Here is a 12,777-nt window from a genome sequence, read left to right as displayed (position 1 = left end):
GGTGCCGATCTGTCACCGTGTTGTTTCTGTAAAACCTTGTCTATGTACTCCATACTCTCGTTCTTTATTTCTCCCTCTCTTTCTGCATCCGTAAAAGCATACCATGGAATGTTCTCTCTCTCTCTCTCTTTCTCCCTCTCTCTCTTTTTCTCGTAAGTGCGCGCGCGCGCTCACGCGAATGTTGAGTTTCGTGAGTATAGGACTCTCGGTAGGAGTAATAATCGTATACCGTTACTTCTTTCGAAAGGCCGTTGACTCAATTGCGCCCCGGATAAAAGAGGCGGTTCACGAGTCCTCCGTGAGCCTCGGCATGGGATATCTTGCTCGTATTGTATTAAATGTTCTGTACTTACAACGTGTATTAGCACATGTAGGGTAAACGGTATTACTATTGTCCATCGACGTAGCAATCCAAGATGTAACTTTAAATATCAATTAATAAGAATTTAGGGTACCGATCGATTTCACTTTCTTCTCATTGGATTTAATGTTTGTGCATATTTTTACATGTAATATGAATATTAAATGTCGGACAAAGCTACTCTACATATTGGTTGGTTGCAAGTTTCTGCTCGTAAAAACATCCAAAAGGAGTGAAACTCTGTCGGGTTAGGTTTTGTTGTGTGCGATGGTGGTCGTCCAGGTATGCCGTGTCTAAATTCATCCGTGATTCGTCCTCTTGTGGCCGGACAGATATCTCTCACTCCGTAGCTCCTCTCCTCCGCGTTACCTCCATGACAAAGGCCGGTCAAACCTGCCTGACAACCTGTAAAATTCCTATGAATGAGCGCAACCTCTTCTTCTTCTTCTTCTTATTCTTATTCTTGCTGTTGTTCTTCTTCTTCTTCTTCTTCGTCGTCGTCGTCGTCGTCGTCGTCCTCGTCCTCTCTATCTATCTATCTCTCTTTCTCTTCCTATGGTCACCGTGCTCTCGCACGATCATGCGCGCGCGCGCGCGTGCTCAAGCTCGCTCTCCGACCTCGTCCGTTATTAAATTCCATGACCTCATGTGGAGTAGTCGAGATATCCTCGCGAAGGAAACAACTTGAATATAGTCGATACCGAGCTGCCACGTGACACCTCGTTTGATCACTTATGTACTACGCAGGAATACCATAACGATCATCCTAATCGAGTGATATCACTCTCGAATAAAAAGATTGAAACATTCTTCCAAGTCAGCCAAACAACCAAACTTGCTTGCTCCCTTTCCAAACTAAGATTCTAATATCAATAATTGCTATCATGTAGAAATGTACTCCCGAGGGATAAAAAAAAGAAACATTCCCACAGGTTAAGAGATTGATACCAAGCACGTAGCAATATCTAGATATACATCTATGTAGAGTTTCTTATGTAATATATCAGCTTTCTATTTATATTGCGTATCGAGTTGAAATTTTACTAATAGAAACACGCGAAAAATTGTCGTCGTCGTCGTCGTCGTCGTCGTTGTCGTCGTCGTAGTTTTCGTATTACAACAGCAACCGATTAAAGAGAAGAGGGAATCGAAATGAAAGAAAACAGAAAGAAAAGAAAAAATCGCGAAATACTATAGAAGCGCGTCCGGCTTGGCGCGTAACGTTAAAGGAGGTCGTGCGCGCGCGCGCGCCCGCTCGCCCTCGAGCAACTTGAGATTAGCCGAAGCGCGTCGAGAGCAAATACGGCACGTCGATCTTGAAGGTTGCAGTAGTCGGTGCGCGCTAATGCGCGCGACTACATCCGCGTGTCGTGGTCTTACGCGCGCGCAGGTGCGGGCGGCCCGATCGCTGCCATTCTTTTTTCGATTTCCAAGCTCTAACTATGAGTTAGAGCTCGTCGGCCTTGCGAGATGTCTCAATTTTCTTCACTTGGTATGCGATTGCTATGACTAAACCGATCCATACCTCTCCTATTTATGTACTACTTATATATAAGTTTTACTTACGTATTTCTCTCGTTATATGCCCAACTATTTGAACTGCAACAGCAATTCTTCGAAAATGTACATATATCCCATTCTCATTCGAATATGTTCCGTCGTTCCGTTCTTCGCTCCTAAAACGATCTTGCCGACTTTCTACCACCAATAAGATCGGTAAGAGTCGGCCATATTCGCGATTCGTTCGACTCGCGAACGCAAGTAAGTACGCTCATAGGAGCTTTCTTTACCGTACTTAACCTCTTACCGGCACGGTTATTTAGTAATTTTACATCTTTCACCGAGAAAACTAATTATTGGTTACATAGGAAATGCACTCAACGGAGAAGTTAGATTCAAATCGTTCAGATTTATCGACTATTATCTTTAACGTTTCTTTGAAGAAGGTTACAATAATACGACGCCATTTTATAGATAGACATATTATTTCTCGATACCCTATTTTAGATGTATCGTAATTAATTCGTAGATTTACAAGTATTTACACACGATTAGAAGAAATCTTAGGCCGCAAGATTCGAGTAGAGAAAAATGAAAAGAAACAAAGTGAAAGTTAGCGGGCAACGTTGACGCGTTTCAAACGCATCGTAAACGAAATATCGTATTGCGCCGACATATATGTAAGCAAAAAGCGCGCGCACTTTGAGTACGGCGCAGTTAGGGCCGCTGGATCGAGATATATCAGATATAGAGCGTATATTATGATATCCGCCCACGCATTCTGCGTCACATAACGATGCGTCTTATGTGGCAACAATACTGCACTTATGTGACTGCACTTGGATACGGCGAAGGCGCCACGATCTCGCCTGGTGGTGAATTCTTCAATCATACTTATCGCATTTGAAACCTTTGCTACCAATGCGATTTTATAAAGTTTTTTTAACGAATACTTATATCTACCGTAACGTAGACTAAATGATCGTAATAGTATTTGCAAAAATTCCTTTGGTTAGATCTAAAAATGAGATTGTACGAGTTAGAAAAGTGAACTCTGTGAACTCCAAGATGGCGGCGGACATGCGAGTAGCCACGGTCTAAATGCAAAATCGTGCGCCGCATCGGAATGCATTGGATTGCCACGTATGTACGTACGTGTGTACATATATACTACGCATAGTATCAATGCGTGCGTGGAAGCTCTAGCTTTAAAGGGAAACCGCGGGTCGTAGCGCGAGTAACGCGTAGTACCAGTGATATATCCTATAAGTAAGAAAGTATATTTGAAAAGTATTGGCAAAGGCCGATCACTGGCGGGCAATTCGAACTTTGAAACTAACGACATGTTTGTAGAACCATCGAGAAATATATATATATATATATATATATATATATATATATATATATATGTATATAAATGTACATATATTCGAAGGTAACACGTACGAGTTTTGACCTCTCTCTTTCTTTCTGTTTAAAAAGAGAGTCGTGGGATTACGAGTCATAAAGGTAAAATCTTATGACTATCTTTGTTCCGTATGTGGACGTGAGGTATCAGCCCGTAGAGATCAAAACTTTCTTACTTAATCTCTTGCTTCCTACGTGATTCTTCTTTCTTTCGAACCCTCTCGTTTCTTCCTGCCGTTCTTACTAAACCCAAAGAAGGAGATAGAGATAGAGTTTAGTTTATTATAAATAGGGTATTATAATCTGCGCAGGGTGTGCAGTAAACATATTGGTATATGCGTAAAATAACGTTTTGATTTCCATAAAGACTCGTTCGATGACGACCGCTTGCGTAAATCCATGGAAAGGAGAACGACGCGTTTGGTAATAAACGGTGATAGGATATAACAATGCGTGCGTTCAAGGCGACCGCCGTTTTCTACGCTCTCGCGCTTCAGCTATTCCTTCCCTATCGGCACGATTTCTTTCTTTCTTTCGCGCGAAATTAATATTGCGCCATTAGCAATACTACTTTTACTCTTTCTTGCAGGGCGAACGGAGAACATAGAAAAGCAACAAATGAATACATTTGTCTAAATTTGTATGATGAACCAAGTGAAGATTTCCCATAGGCCACCGGATGAAATCCAGTTAAATGTTCGATGGCTAATGAACGACATTATACACTCATACGTATCTACGTGATCTTCTCCTACCGTCAACAAAGACCAATGACTTAACGAGATGGAAGAGGTGGAGGAGAGGAGACACGCGGAGGACTACGATCACGATGACGACGACGACGAAGACGACGACGACGACGACTTTAGAATCGAGCAATAGAAGGTGCTCTCTCGAGGTCGCTGTCCACCCTGAGGTCACCCTCCTATACCCACCGACCGAACAATATCCGATGGGAACCCTTTAAGAAGGAGAGGAGGAATGGAGAAGCAGAAAAAGAAAAAGAAGGAGAAAGATACGCGTGTAAGTGAGTGAGAAAGAGGAGAGAAAGAAAAGAGAAAGAGGAGAAAGAGAAAAAGAAAGAGAGAGAGAGAGAGAGAGAGAAAGAGAAAGAGAAGAGATGAGAAGCGCTAGCTGTTCACATTACCTTACTTACTATACGGGGTCAATGCCACCGCGTCCGTCCCGCGGCCCCACTTCACTTCACTTGGCTTCACTTGCCTTGCCTCTCTCTCTCCCCGACAACCCCCTTTCCGCTTCTCACCGGTCCTCCTCTCTTCGCTCCTCACCTCTGGCCGCGTTGCTTTATCTCTCTCCATTGCTCCTTCTCTCTCCCTTACCGTCTCTGTCTACTTTCCTGTTCCTCTCTCTCCTCTTCGTCCGCTACACAGCAGCCCCCAGCCCCTTCTCCTCGAGTTGCCCTACGTTCCTCCTCACCCACCCCCACCGAGAGAGCATTCTCATCGACCGTTTGCGTTGAAGAGAGACCAAGTCTTTTCTTCTTCTTCTTCTTCTTCTTCTTCTTCTTCTTCTCCTTTTGCCTCTTCCTCTCCTATCTTTCTTTCTTTCTTTCTTTCTTTCTTTCTTTCTTTTCTCTTCTCGAGACTTACTACTTCTCCCCACGTTCACGATTTTCTCTCTTTCTTTCTCTTTTCTCTTCCCTTTTCTCTTCTCTTTTCTCTTCTCTTTTCTCTTCTCTTTTCTCTTCTCTTTTCTCTTCTCTTTTCTTTTATTTTCTTGTCTTTTTTCTTTTCCCTTCTCCCATACGAGTCTTATAAACTATTCCAAAAATTCGTACTGTTATTATTATCACTTAACCATTCCCAGCATCCAGAGGAGTAAAAGCGAGAAAGAAAGATAGCTGAGGGACAATGCGAGACTTTGTTCAGAGGCACGCAGAACACCCGTGCAGCACGTAGAGAGTCTTTGATAGAGGGGAGGAAGACGTCGACATCGACGTCGACGACACGACGGCGACGACGACGACGACGACGACGACGACGATGAAGGCGACGACGGAGACGTCGTCTGGAGTCTCGGTGAACCCGTGCAACGAATCGATTTTACGAGAGTCTTTTTTTCCAGAGGGTGAAGAAGGAAGAGGATGGTTAAAACGAAATGGATGGGCTCGCGAGAAGAAGACTCCTCACTCTCTCTTTCTCTTGCATTTTATTCCACTGTGATTTCTTTCAATTCGGTTAAAATCTTTGGATAAGTCCGTGAAAAATCAAGAAAACAAACTGCCTCGACGAATCGAATACCTTTATTTAGCTTTTTTTCGAATATCGAGAAAAAATATTTATTATATATTGTGACCGCCATGTTGTTAGAATTGCGTCACGTGACCACGTGCAGCCATCTTGATTATTCGTATAATTAACGAAACAATAGATATTTAAAGATAAATATTATCGCGATAGATAATCTTAACAGGAATAAGCTTATTTCTACGAATTGTTAAGATTATTTTTATCTTTCGTATCCCCATTTATGGTCTACATACTTATCTCATCCTACTTGTTTGACTTTTAGTTTTAATCGCAAATGAAAATTCTTGAACGACGCATTGAGACGCGCCATGATAAAGCGTCGCGCACGAGCTACGAATGGCTTGCACGTATATTAATCCTCCGGCAACAACCTTCCACAAAGTAAATACAACGTGACCAATGTCAAGGCTAACGCTGCTACTCGCGCTGCCGTTCGCTGCCGCGCGTGTGCGGTGAGTGCAGCAGGCGCTCGCGCTCATTGCACAAATCTCATAGGCTCTCTCGTTATAGAAACGCGCGAACTCGTACGCAACCGATATTAAAGCGCATTATTCTTATCGCTCGATTTTCCATCGAAAATAATCGCTACTCGTTGCACGCGTTTGGATCATGCGAATATCGTTTATAATTAGACTCAAATATTCATTCGAATTGACTCCGGGACACAACTTGGATTATTTTTGATTTTATTTTGATTTTATTTAGATTTTATTTTGATCGCGCATTATCTCGACCAGTTAATAAATGAATATATTATTTATCGCGCGTACGTCGTAAAGATCTCATGTAGAAATGTCTCTTCTTAGAAAATGTAAGAAGGTTGCGTACGCGCGCGCACGCGTCAAAACGGACATCGAACAAAGGATCGTTAACGCTCGTGCGCTCGTGCGCGCGTGCGCCTTTGTACGACTCTCTCCACTCCTCTTTCTCATTCCTCAAGACGAAACCAATTTCATTGCGTTTCATTAAGATAACGCGTCCGCACGATCCGGCTAACGCCTGGCCCGGTAGAAACTCGTAAAAGTGACTCGTACATCGAGTCGAGTGTTACGTTGTTACAATCAGGGACTCGCTTTCACGGAAAGGAAATCATTCTTACCGATCGTAGTCAACTTTTCAGTATTTTACATAGAGACCAGGGAAAGCTTTTGTAAGTTAGGAAATAATGAGGTGAAAGAAATTCATGTTTTTCACCGTTAGGCTCCTACTACTCTATTCATTATCGATATGAATTATATTGAGGAACTATTATAACTGTGAGAATGTTAGAGGAATAATAAATGCTAATAATTATGCACCATAAGAGGATATATACTTGAGATAGGGATGATTGAAGAGAAAAAAAAGGTTAGCTAACAGATCGTACACTTCCGTCTTCCGTGAAGGAGCCTCTCACCTCAACCTCGTGCACACCCTCTCCTCGAGTTCTTTTCGCTTGGAGGCAAAGTGGAACGGTAAGGCAACGAATACGCGGTGTCAAAGGAACGGTGTGCACGGTGCCGACAAGTCGTTGTCGTTCCTCAGTCGTCGCGTATCTTCGTCTTCTTCTTCTTCTTCCTCTTCTGTTCATCTTCGAGACGACGACGACGACGACGACGACGACGACGACGACGACAACGACGAAAATCCGTAAACTCTTCCAGGAAGTAGGAGCAACCGGGGATCATCGACCCTTCACGGCTATTTCAGTTATTTTGCAGCATGCAGCTATTTTAAATACATATTGTAGAGTAGAGAGTTAGAGGCAAAGAGAGAAAGAGAGAGAGAGAAGGATAGAAAACTCTCTCGGAAGAGAGAAACGAAGATATCTGAAAAGCTCACGAGAAAGAGATAGAGAGAAAGGGAGAAGATGCTGTGGAGGGGTTGATATTTATAGCCAGTCCCGTCGTCGACGTCCTCGTAGTCGACAGTCTTAACTCCTTGGTGAAATTTTTGGGAGACCACCCCTTTCTCCCCTTTCCACCCTTGTCTTACCTCTTCTTCTTCTACCTCTCTCTCTCTTTCTCTCTTTCTCTCTTTCTATCACTTTCTTCACGTGCTCTCTGTTTAAGGAATTTCCTATGATTAGAATGAGTATTTCTATACTCTCAGTTTTGAACTCTGCCTATATATGTGTCTAACAGTGAAAATAATTTACAAACTTTATATTTATCTATATAAATATTTATTTAATAATTATAATACAATTGCATATATATTCGCATAATATTTATATCCAATATCAATTAAAGAACTTCATATTTAGGCCCGATCGATCGATTTCCACATTCGAACGGATGGAACTTCGATCCGAACAAACCCGTTAAGATCGAATGATCTGCGTAATCAAATAGGAAGAGCGTTGGTCTCGAGTTGCTCGATCATCGTAGCACATCTCTAAGTATTTTTCTCACGGCATCCCGTACTAAACCGATAAATGATTTTCGAGCACACGTGACCGACCTGCCAGAGATCATTGATCCAATCGAATCCGAACGATCGAGGAACCGGAACGGGTCGAAAGATCTATGCGCGGCATCGATCCTTTCCATAGAAATCTTTTTATGTCTCTACATTCGAATGGACTCTAAAAGATATTAGTATACATATGTAATTGGTAAGAACTATGTAACTGGTCAGTCATAGGAAAACGCGACGAACGTATGTATATACGTTGTTAATATTACTATGTCGTAGAAATTAGTGCAATTGACCGCGAACGTTAACCGGCAACTCGTCGTCGCGGGACAATGCCCGCATACGCTATAAGTTTCAAACGGCCAGTGGTTCTGGTAAATTAAGACGGTATTATTTTCGAGTAGCTCCGAGTGAATCGACATCTTCGGGGAAAGAAACCGGAGCGAGGAGTCAAAGCTAACAAGCTGGAATGTGCACGCAGCCGGACACCGCGGGTCACCGTTTCTTTGCGGTACCACGAGTAGTAGAAAGGTGGATGCGCGTCCTTATTTTACAGTGTCGTGCCTCTTCGCGGCAACTCGCAATTGTATGTATATACAATGCATACATATATACTTAAACGAACGTACGAACGTATGTTCCGACACGAGTCAAACTACTTGACCGGTCCATGAATTCCAGTTTCTTCCGCTAAAAAAAAAACCTTTTCAATAAACCATTTCCTTAACGCAGAACACGCGTTTCATTTCGTAAAGGCAATAATCAGAGATTATTACTCTTTCGATAATATCTAGGGTTAAAATGGCGATTAGATAAGGTGCATCAATAAACACGCGAGTAGTCGTCGCTTGGAAATGAATCGGTCGGTAAAGTAACTCTCATATTATCCGACATACTACTAAAATCAAATTGACGATGTTGTAAAAAGAAATTGTACGAATCAATTGAAATCTGTAAATTATCGTGTCTGTTAGAAGAGTGCATAATAGACGAGGAGCATAATAAAAATGGTATTTTGAAAGGCGACTCGAATTATTGGCAACGCTGCTTCTCGCTTTGCTGCTGTGTTCTACGATCGTCTCTAGAGCAGAGACCGAGCTTCGCTGTTGTAACATCTATCTATCTATCTATCCACCTATCTATCTATCTCTGTCTTTCTACTTCTTCCTTCCTATTTTCTTCTCTTTCTATTTAGGTGTGTGTGTGTGTGTGTGTGTGTTTCTTTTTTTCTCTTTTCTCCCTCTCCATTTCCCTTTCCCTCCTGCCTCTCCTCCATCGTATCTCTCTCTCTCTCTCTCTTTCAAAATGATTCGTCCTTTCCCCTCTAGCTCGTGCCCTTCTTGAACGAACTTAAGCCCAAGCTCGAACCTGCACCCCCAACGTTTTCTACTACTAGTGAAAGGTTTCTTCCCCTCGCCGAGCCAATCTCTCACCACTCTTTTCCCCTTTCTCTCTCTCTCTCTCTTTCTCTGTCTCTCTCTCTCCTTTCCTCTCCGGATCTCTTACTCTCTAACTAGAAAGCGACCCTTCTAGCCGAAAATTTCCTTTCTTCCTTTCCTCTCCGATCCCCTTCACTCAAATCACATTCTTCTTCTATTCGAAGCATTTTCTTCTTTTATCTTTTTTTTGCTTCCTTCCTTTCTCTCTCTCTCTCTTTCTACAAAGTATATATTATATATATATATTCGTCCTTATTTACTGCGTCTTGTATTTCTCAGCATACTTTTTCTTTTTCCTCGATTTCTACCACCCCTCTTTCGCACCACCTCTCCCACATGTTTCAACATTCATTTCTCGGAAAAGTTTGAAAACTTCTATATTGTAAATATTCGAATATCTTCAGATCATCTGTAAATTTGTCTATCTTTTTATTTTCGTCGGTCTCCCTCTCGTATCCCTCTCTGTTTCTCTCTTGCTTTTCCGTAGGACCCGTACAATAAACGTTGGCCCTTTTCGTCTTTTCTTCTACTACCAATGCACGATCACCATTGTCCTCTCTTTCTATTTCTTGCCCAGATGTGGAACACCTTTTTCCTAACCTATTTTAGCGTTGAATGTAGTATAACATTGAATGTAAGCAGAGAGAACTCTTTCGAATAATACGTTGATTATTTTCCAATAAAATTTTGGCTTACTTTGAAGCATTAGATATCATCGGTTAAAACGCAGTTTATTTCAATAATTCACGAACAAAGCTGGCTCGTAAAGTAAAGAGAGAGAGAGAGAGAGAGAGAGATGGCGTCCGCTTGAATGGACAGCTCGCGGCTTAACGAGAGGGGAAACAGATTGGTGGCGGGGTCTTTGAATCATCCCTCGTTGCTAAACATCCCCCTATTCGAACGTCAACGAGACGTTCTACACGGTATAAACTCGTGTTTGTCTAGCGGCTATATTTGGGTGAACCAAATCCAAAATCATAAGCGTGCACGCACAAGCAAGCGAGTAAGCTCTTTCTCGTTGACTTTGTTAGGCTTGTAATCAAGATCTACGATGCTTTTCTTTGATTTTATTCAGGGAAAACCGCAATGACGTTTCTATCGTCGAGCTCGTAAATCTTTTCTCTTTTCTCGTTTCTTCCTCGACGTTAGTTGCATCAGATGGATGGATGGATGGATGGATGGATGGATGGATGGATATCCGTCGATCGCAAGACTCTTACGTTAGCTACTAGTACTCGGCAAGGTTCTCCACTATATTCCGTGTATGTGTGTGCGCGTGCAAGCAAGTCGCGAGGGCGATACGTGTACTTATACGGTAGGAAGTTATTCTTGACCTGCAATTTTAATAATATGTAATGTATCTCTCTCTATCTCTTTTCCTCTAAGTTGTCTCTCTTTCGCGATTATACTCATTTTCATTTTCTTCGTCAAATTCTAAAACGCGTTCCCCTACGAAACCGAGGTGGTTACTATATTCGCACCGATACCAATAAACGTTAATATTTTTGAATTGAACTTTTCTTTCTTCGCTTTTCAATTAAATATTGCACTTGTTGTTGCGCCACCCTGTACATTTATTTATTTATTTTATTTTTGCGTACACTCTAACGTTCTTTGTACAGATCGATGGACTGTACCGGAATACTCAACTGCGACCAACATAAAAAAATAGAAACAGAATGAGAGAGAGAAAGAAAGAAAGAAATAAAGAAAAGAGAACTTGAAATATGATAACATTTACGACGTTCATGAAGGTCTTGCGAAACGTGGCTAGCGTTTTGAGGTATACCTACTACAAGAAAAGCGTTCATTCCCCGTTGCTCTCTTCGGCGAACGATAATTAACGATTTCCCAATCGCAACGTCCTATTGCTGAAATTTCTTCCACGCCTTGTCCGCGACGACGACGACGACGACGACGACGACGACGACGACAACGGTGAGTTTCTCGCAAATAATCTCGTACCTTTAGCAATGTACACGTCGCATTTTTCACCTTTACCTGCTTCCAACGAACGAACTCAAACGACCAACTTAGCCATTCGAGGTGGTTTGGAAACAACGTTCGCTCTCGTAAACCTAAGAATTATATATTGGAAAATTGATCATCGATTTGTGTCGTTTAAGATAATTCTGATAAATTATCTTAATATAGTTGAATAAAATCATAATCGGTTTATGAAATATGTTGAATCCGAAGAAAGCTTCCCATAGGACTTGGATGGATAGTCCATAGATTTTCCATCTCTCGCTTTTTCTATTTCTGACCTGTCACACGTGGCAAAAGGTAGGAGCGTCGAAGCGAGTGACACCTTTTGCCCTTTCCCTTAGCAAAGGAAATACGCTAGGTTCGTGCCGTTGCATCGGTTCGTGCATCGGTATGCGCCTGCGCGCGTGCGAGTTATTTCTTGCTCTATTGTTGCTCCGATCCTGTTTCTTCTTGCATATTATAAAAGTCAACTCTTTTCTCAAGATCTTTCCCATCAAATATTAGTAGTATCGAAGTATCGAAAAGAAATGATTTTGTTCTACGTATACCCCTTGATGAATCATTCGATTTTCTAATATATAGATAGAATTCGAGCGAACTGAGAGAAAATAGACTATAGTTTTAATGCCGGCACCACGAATATTAGCTTTACGCAAATCAACGTCACGTGATCAGCACTGGCAAAGCGATTAGCATTATAAAGCCGCGATAACATTTGTTGCAAATTGAGTTTACAGGAACGTTTATGCGAGTCGGGCTTATCGCGAACGAGCAATTGGAAAGCTCGTGTGGTATATATAACCTATCAAACTGCGAATACGATTATGCGTTTTGCGTGTGCAGGGGTTTACAGGTGTGCGATCTTCGACCATCGAAAGGATCGAAACTTATGAATAGAATGTTTCTTCGATGCGTACTGCGCGAACATACGCATACAAGGTACATAAATGCGTATGAGTTCATATTTTTAGTCGAGGTAATCGCGCGAGCACCTTTGCGACAAGCGTGCTAACGCAGCAGTTACTCTTACGAAAGACCGAAGCGTGCCGCCGATAAGCGTTACTAACATGTGATTCTACTTACGTAATCGGTACTGCCACGTTTTTTACACGATATGACAAAGGAGAATCTACGAATGCATAATTAATGCGTTACGCTGGTTTACGGTTGAGAACGAATGAAAACCGAGTTACGAGATCGTCTAAGATCTCGTAACTCGGATCTGACTTTGTTTCAAATAATATCAAAGCAATTCATTTCTACGCGTAATAAACAATCAAATTTTCTTTTCTCTACGTTCGATAGAAATAAAGGTCTACGAGAGAAACCAACGACGTTTCTTCTTAGGGCAAGGAAAAAGAAAAATAGAAAGAGGGATAGGAGAAGGAGAGGGTTCGATGTAAGAGAGGAAACT

The 12,777-nt window shown here is 41.9% G+C and overlaps 3 long non-coding RNA genes across 3 annotated transcripts in view; 2 read left to right on the top strand and 1 right to left on the bottom strand.

Moving 5' to 3' along the window:
- The window catches only part of LOC122518966, a 48,523-nt gene extending 37,456 nt beyond the window's left edge, over window positions 1-11,067 (top strand). Inside the window, exon 2 of the long non-coding RNA XR_006304214.1 lies at window positions 10,997-11,067. This is a non-coding gene — a long non-coding RNA (uncharacterized LOC122518966). The remainder of the gene's footprint in view (window positions 1-10,996) is intronic.
- LOC122518964 lies at window positions 1,684-6,841 on the top strand. The gene is made up of 3 exons (XR_006304212.1): window positions 1,684-1,853; window positions 3,858-4,291; window positions 5,096-6,841. It is a non-coding gene; the product is annotated as an uncharacterized LOC122518964 (long non-coding RNA).
- LOC122518967 lies at window positions 9,488-12,541 on the bottom strand. The gene is made up of 2 exons (XR_006304215.1): window positions 11,168-12,541; window positions 9,488-10,708 (listed from the first exon to the last, which is right to left on the bottom strand). It is a non-coding gene; the product is annotated as an uncharacterized LOC122518967 (long non-coding RNA).
- Between the last annotated feature and the right edge of the window lie 236 nt (window positions 12,542-12,777).

This window comes from Polistes fuscatus, unplaced genomic scaffold (genome assembly GCF_010416935.1).
Source record: "Polistes fuscatus isolate 324 unplaced genomic scaffold, CU_Pfus_HIC Scaffold27, whole genome shotgun sequence".
Lineage (NCBI taxonomy): Eukaryota > Metazoa > Arthropoda > Insecta > Hymenoptera > Vespidae > Polistes > Polistes fuscatus.
This window is presented reverse-complemented; position numbering and strand designations above follow the sequence as displayed.